Here is a 7,309-nt window from a genome sequence, read left to right as displayed (position 1 = left end):
GGAGGTGAGATGGGAAGGCAGAGAGGGTTAGGAGCTGGTTGAATGGACATGGGGAATCAGGTGGAAAGGAGGAGTTGCTGTCACAGTATAGGGGGAGTGATTAGGGTCCCATAACAACGTATGTATAAATTTCTGTGTGGGAGACTAACTTGAAATGTAAACTTCATTTAAACTACAACAATAAAAAAAATATTAAAAAAGGAAAAGGAAATAATCACAATTAATGTTTCTGATCTTTTCTCTTAGCGTATGTATGTGTATTTCTATGAATACGTATATATGCATGTGTGTGTGTAGAGTATTGCTTAAAGAAATTAGATTACATCCATATGATGAAATTCTATGCATCCTTTAAAAACCTTTTCAAAAAGTATTTATAAACGAGAGTAGATATCTACGAGGTAAGGATCAGAATAAAACCAGTCTCCAAAATGTGGAAATTCATCCAGTCCTCACACCCCCATTTCTCCTTTCTCATTGCCAGCCACCCCCATGGCACTCTCACTGACCCTAGCCACACAGAGCTGGGTCAGAGCTCACAAGTCAAAAGTTCACAGTCCTTCAGACTCCCAAGTAGGCAGATGCCAGCTGCAAGTCTGGTGGTGTTGTTAGGTGCCGTTGAGTCGCTTCTGACTCATTGCGACCCTATGTACAGCACAACGAAACACTGCCCGGTCTTGTGCCATCCTCACAATCATTGTTATGCTTGAGACCATTGTTGCAGCCACTGTGTCAATCCATCTCTTTGAGGGTCTTCCTCTTTTTCGATGACCCTCTGCTTTACCAATCATGATATCCTTCTCCAGGGACTGATCCCTCCTGACAACATGTCCAAAGTATGTGAGACGTAGTCTTGCCATCCTTGCATTGAAGGAGCATTCTAGTTGCACTTAGTTGCACTTCTTCCAAAACAGATTTGTTTGTTCTTTTGGCAGTCCATGGTGTATTCAATATTCTTTGCTATCACTGCAATTCAAAGGCATCAATCCTTCGGTCTTCCTTATTCATCGTCCAGCTTTCGAATGCATATGATGTAATTGAAAACACCATGGCGTGGATCAGGCTCACCTTAGTCTTCAAGGTGACATCTTTGCTTTCCAACACTTTAAAGAGGTCTTTTGCAGCAGATTTGCCCAATGCAAAGCATCTTTTGATTTCTTGACTGCTATTTCTGTGGGTGTTGACTGTGGATCCAAGTAAAATGAAATCCTTGACAACTTCAATCTTTTCTCTGTTTATCATGATGTTGCTTATTGGTTCAGTTGTGAGGATTTTTGTTTTCTCTATGTTGAGGTGTAATCCATACTGAAGGTTGTGGTCTTTGATCTTCATCAGTAAGTGCTTCAAGTCCTCTTCACTTTCAGAAAACAAGGTTGTGTCATCTGCATAATGCAGGTTGTTAATGAGTTTTCCTCCAATCCTGATGCCCCGTTCTTCTTCATATAGTCCAGCTACTCGGATTGTTTGCTCAGTATACAGACTGAATAGGTATGATGAAAGGATACAACCCTGACACACACCTTTCCTGACTTTAAACTGCGCAGTGTACCCTTGTTCTGTTTGATCTATGTACAGGTTCCTTCTGAGCACAGTTAAGTGTTCTGGAATTCCCATTCTTCGAGATGTCATCCATAATTTGTGATGATCCACCCAGTCAAATGCCTTTGCATAGTCAATAAAACACAGGTAAACATCTTTCTGATATTGTCTGCTTTCAGCCAGGATCTATCTGACATCAGCAATGATATCCGTTGTTCCACGTCCTCTTCTGAATCTGGCTTAAATTTCTGGCAGTTCCTTGTTGATATCCTGCTGCAGCTACTTTTGAATGATCTTCAGCAAAATTTTACTTGCTTGTGATATTAATGATATTGTTCAATAATTTCTGCATTCCGTTGGATCACCTTTCTTGGGAATAGGCCAGGTAGCTGTCTTCTAAATTTCTTAGCATAGCCAAGTGAGCACTTCGAGCACTGCATCTGTTTGTTGAAACATCTCAATTGGTATTCTGTCAATTCCTGGAGCCTTGTTTTTTGCCAATGCCTTCAGCGTAGCTTGGACTTCTTCCTCCAGTACCATTGGTTCCTGATTATATGCTGCCTCCTGAAATGGTTGAACATCGACCAATTCTTTTTGGTATAATGACTCCGTGTATTCTTTCCATCTTCTTTTGATGCTTCTTGCATCATTTAGTATTTTCCCCATAGAATCCTTTAATATTGCAACTCGAGGCTTGAATTTTTTCTTCAGTTCTTTCAGCTTGAGAAACGCCGAGCATGTTCTTCCCTTTTGGTTTTCTATCTTCAGCTCTTTGCACATGTCATTATAATGCTTTACTTTGTCTTCTCAAGCCGCCCTTTGAAATCTTCTGTTTAGCTCTTTTACTTCATCATTTCTTCCTTTTGCTTTAGCTATTCTACATTCAAGAGCAAGTTTCAGAGTCTCTTCTAACATCCATTTTGGTCTTTTCTTTCTTTCCTGTCTTTTTCATGACCTCTTGCTTTCTTCATGTATGGTGTCCTTAATGTCATTCAACAACTCATCTGGTCTTCAATCATTGGTGTTCAACGTGTCAAATCTATTCTTGAGATGGTCTCTAAATTCAGGTGGGATATACTCAAGATTGTACTTTGGCTCTGGTGGACTTGTTCTAATTTTCTTCAGTTTCAATTTGAACTTGCATATAAGCAATTGATGGTCTCTTCCTCAGGCCTTGTTCTGAATGATGATATTGAGCTTTTCCATCATCTCTTTCCACAGATATAGTTGCTTTGATTCCTATGTATTCTATCTGGTGAGGTCCACGTGTATAGTCACTGTTTATGTTGTTGAAAAAAGGTATTTGCAATGAACAAGTCATTGGTCTTGCAAAATTCTATCATTTGATCTCCAGCATTGTTTCTATCACCAAGGCTATATTTTCCAACTATTGATCCTTCTTCTTTGTTTCCAACTTTTGCATTCCAGTCACCAGTAATTATCAATGCATCTTGATTGCATGTTTGATCAATTTCAGACTGCAGAATTTGGTAAAAATCTTCAATTTCTTCATTTTTGGCCTAAGTGGTTGGTACATTAATTTCAATAATAGTCTTATTAACTGGTCTTCCTTGTAGGCAAATGGATATTATCCTATCATTGACAGTGTTGTACTTCAGGATCGAACTCGAAATGTTTTTTTTTTTGATGATGAATGCAATGCCATTCCTCTTCAAGTTGTCATTCCCAGCATAGTAGACCATATGATTATCCAATTCAAAATGGCTAATACCAGTCCATTTCAGCTCATTAATGCCTAGGATATCGATATTTATGTGCTGCATTTCATTTTTGACAATTTCCAATTTTCCCAAATTCATGCTTCATGCATTCCATGTTCTGATTATTAATGGATGTTTGCAGCTGTTCTTGTTTTGAGTCATGCCAAATAGCAAATGAAGGTCCTGAAAGCTTGACTCCATTCACATCATTAAGGTTGACTCTACCTTGAGGAGGTAGCTCTTCCACAGTCGTATTTTGAGTGCCTTCCAACCTCAGGGGCTCATCTTCTGGCACTACATCAGATAATGTTCTGCTGCTATTCATAAGGTTTTCACTGGCTAATCTTTTTCAGAAGTAGACTGCCAGGTCCTTCTTTCTAGTCTTTCTTAGTCTGGAAGCTCAGATGAAACCTGTCCACCATGGATGACCCTTCTGGTATTTAAATACTGGTGGCATAGCTTCCAGCATCACAGCAATATGCAAGCCCCCACAGTACCACAGACTGACAGACGTGTGGGGCGTTTGGTGAGTCCACACAAAACACCAACCTTCTGACCTGCTGGTCACCAGTTTGGGGCTGGTTTCTCACTACCCCTTCAGGATGCTAGCTGCAAGCTCAGGAGTCCACAAGACTTGCTTTCTGACCTGCTGGCTCCTATTGCCCCTTTTGGTTTGATAATTTGCCGGAAGAACTCACAGAATTCATAGAGAGTACACCCTATTACATCATAGTTATGACTACAGATTTATTATAGCCAAAGAGGATATAAAGAAACTCATAGGGTGAGGTCTGGGAGAGTTCTCATCGTGGAGCTTCCATACCCCGAGGGAGGCACTACCCTCTAGCAAATGTTCTCATCAACCAGGAAGCTCTCTGAGCCTCTGTGTTCAGGGCTTTTTATTGGCTAGTTCTGCACAATAGGCTAAATCATGCCTCCTGAGGCTAGCTGATACTGGCCTCCCAGGTGAGTCTTTTCTGTTCTGGCCTGCCCACAATCACCAGCACAAATTCTCAGGTGTGGCCCGGAAGTCCCAAACCAAGGCACCCCAATTACTCCAGTGGTTATTTCTCTGCAGCCAAAGACAAAGGCCACCTTACTAGGTCCTTTACCCCACAATATCCATGGTGTAGGAGTAAATTAAAAACACGAGGCAAATTGACATTTCTTAATTTTCATCATTTTTCTTTTCTAATAAATGCATTTAAGGCTATACATTTCTATGACTTCTTTGATTGCTTCAAATTTTGATATGTTGTATTTTCATTATCATTCAGTTCAAAATTTTTTTAATTTCCTTTTTTTTTTTTAAGTATGGGTTTGGGAATTTTCTGGGTAATTTTTTGTTATTGCTATCTAGTGTAATTCTACTATGATCAGAGAATACACAATGAATGATTTTAGTCCTGTGAAATTTATTAATAACTTGTTTTATGGCCTAATACACGGTCAATTTTGACAAAATACACTTAAAATACTGTGCATTCTGTTGCTGTTGGGTGCAATATTCTATACATGTCAATTAAGACAAACTTATTAATTGTTTTGTTCAGATCTTCTACGTCCTTACTGTTTAGTTTGGACAGTTTGTTCTGTCAGTCATACTGTGAAGTGTATTAAAGTTTCCACTATGATTGTGGATTGTCTAGTTCACATTTTTGTCAATTTTTGCTTTATATTTAAAAAAAATATGTTATTAGGTATGTACAAATTTAAATTTTTATGTCTTCCTGGACAATTGATTGTTGTCATTATGAAACATTCCTCTACTACTACTAATCTTTATTTCCTTAAATTATTTTTGCAGACATATCTTTTCATTTCTCTAGGTGTGTAATTGTTGGTCGTATGGTAACTTTCTAAAAAACTGCCAGTTTTCCAAATATTTTTATTATTTTGCACTACTTTCAGAAAGTATGAGAGTTCTGGTTGCTCCATATCCTTTCCAGGCTTCTTAAATTTTAGCCATTTTAATGGATGTGTAGTGGTATCTCATGGTGGCTTTAATTTTTATTTCCTCGACCACCAATGATGTTGAGCATCTTTTTATGTGCTTACTGGTCATTGTATATTTTCCTTTATAAAGTGTGTGCTTAAATCTTTGCCCAGTTTTTCTCTTGGGTTGTCTTACTGTTGAGTTGTGAGAGTTCTTTATATATTCAAGATACAAGTCTTTTGTCAAATATAAGCACTGTGAATATTTCTCCCAGTCTTTTTGAAGAACAGAAAATTTTTGTTTTGATAAAATCCAATTTATCAAAAAAATTTTTTTCTTTGATAATTATTGACTTTTGTGTCCTATCTAAGAAACCTTTGCCAATCCTGAGGATGTGAAGATTTTTGCCCATGTTTTCTTCTAGAAGTTTTAGTTTAAGTTTTATATTTTGATCTATGATCCATTTGAATTAATATTTGTGTATGGTGTGACGTAGCAGTAGGATAATTTTTTTTAAACAGATATCTAGTTTTTCCAGTACAATTTGTTAAAAAGACTTTCCTTCCTCCATTCAATTACATCGGTACTTGTTTTGAAAATCAACTGACTATATATGTTTGGATCTATTTCTGGACTTTCTATTCTATTCCTTTGATCTGTATGTTTATCTTTAGGCCAATACCACACAGTCTTGATTACTGTACCCTTATAGTTGATTTTGAAATCAGGTAGTATAAATCCTCCAACTTTGCTCTTTTTCAAAATTGGCCATTTTAGGACCTTTGCATTATATAAATTTTAGAATTAGCTTGTTGATTTCTACCAAAAAGTGTGCTGAGATTTTGTTTGAGGTTGCATTCAATCTTCAGATAAATTTGAGGAGAATGGATATCTTAACAATATTGAGTTTCAATCCATGAGCTTAGTCTATAGCTCTCCATTTATTTAGGTCATCTTTGATTTCTCTCAGCAGTGTTTTGTAGTTTTCAGTATAGAGGTCATGTACATCTTTCATCATATTTATTCCTAAGTATTATATATTTTTTGTTGCTATTGTAAAGGATAGCCCTTTTGTAATTTCATTTTCCAGTTTTTTGTCTCGTATATGGAAATATAATTGACCTTATATCCTCTAACCTTGACAAATTCACTTAGTTCTAGTAGGCTTTTTTTTTTTTTTTTAAGATTCATAAGGATTTTCTACATAGACAATCATGTCTTCTGCAATAAGGCAGCTGTATCTCTTCCTTTCAGTCTTTATGCTTTTTATTTCTTTTTCTTGTCTTCTTGAACTGTCTTTAGTTTTGTGAAATATAGAATTCTAGGTTGGTGATTATTTATTTGTTGATTTATTTTTTCAGTATTTCAAAGATTTTTTCTAGTGTTTTCTGGCTTCCATCATTTCTGTGGAGAAATTAACTCTAAGTCTTACTGTTGTTTCTTTAAAGATTATGTATTTTTTCATTTGGCTGCTTTGAGAATTTTTACTGTCTTTGGGTTTTCAGCCATTTTGCTATGATATTTCTGAATTTCATTTTGTTTTTATTTACCTTTCTGGGGGTTGTAGGATTTCTTGTCTGTGGGTTGATATATTTCATAAGTTTTGAAAAATTCTTGGCCATTATCTTCTTTTGTGTGTGTGTGGTGAAAAAATTTGTATTTAGAATTAGCCAGCTCGACTCAGTGTAGATGATCCAAATTTTGTTGGCAACATCCAAAGCATTATAGTCAGGAGCCAGTTGAACATATGCCTTTTTGTCTCCATTGGGCCTAATCAAGGTGTTGACCTTTGCCACATCATTGTCATAGAGCTTCTTCAGAGTATTTGATCTGGTGCTTGTTGGCCTTGACGTCCACAATGAACACAGTGTGTGCTATTATCTTTAGTCTTCTTCGTGGCTGATTAAGTGGTCAGGGGAAACTTGATGATGGCTGAATGGTCAAGCTTGTTTCTCCTGGGGGGCACTTTTCCAAAGATATTTGGGCTGCCTTCGGAGCCATAGTGTCTTGGGTTGCTAGAAAGTGGGTGACATGTGGGTCTTCAATTTTCTGTGGCTGGGGACCCCTTTCAGTACTGCCTTCTTGGCCTTTAATGCCTTTGCTTTGGCTTCAG

This window comes from Trichechus manatus, unplaced genomic scaffold (assembly GCF_000243295.1).
Source record: "Trichechus manatus latirostris isolate Lorelei unplaced genomic scaffold, TriManLat1.0 scaffold00050, whole genome shotgun sequence".
In the NCBI taxonomy this organism is placed as follows: Eukaryota; Metazoa; Chordata; class Mammalia; order Sirenia; family Trichechidae; genus Trichechus; species Trichechus manatus.
This window is presented reverse-complemented; position numbering follows the sequence as displayed.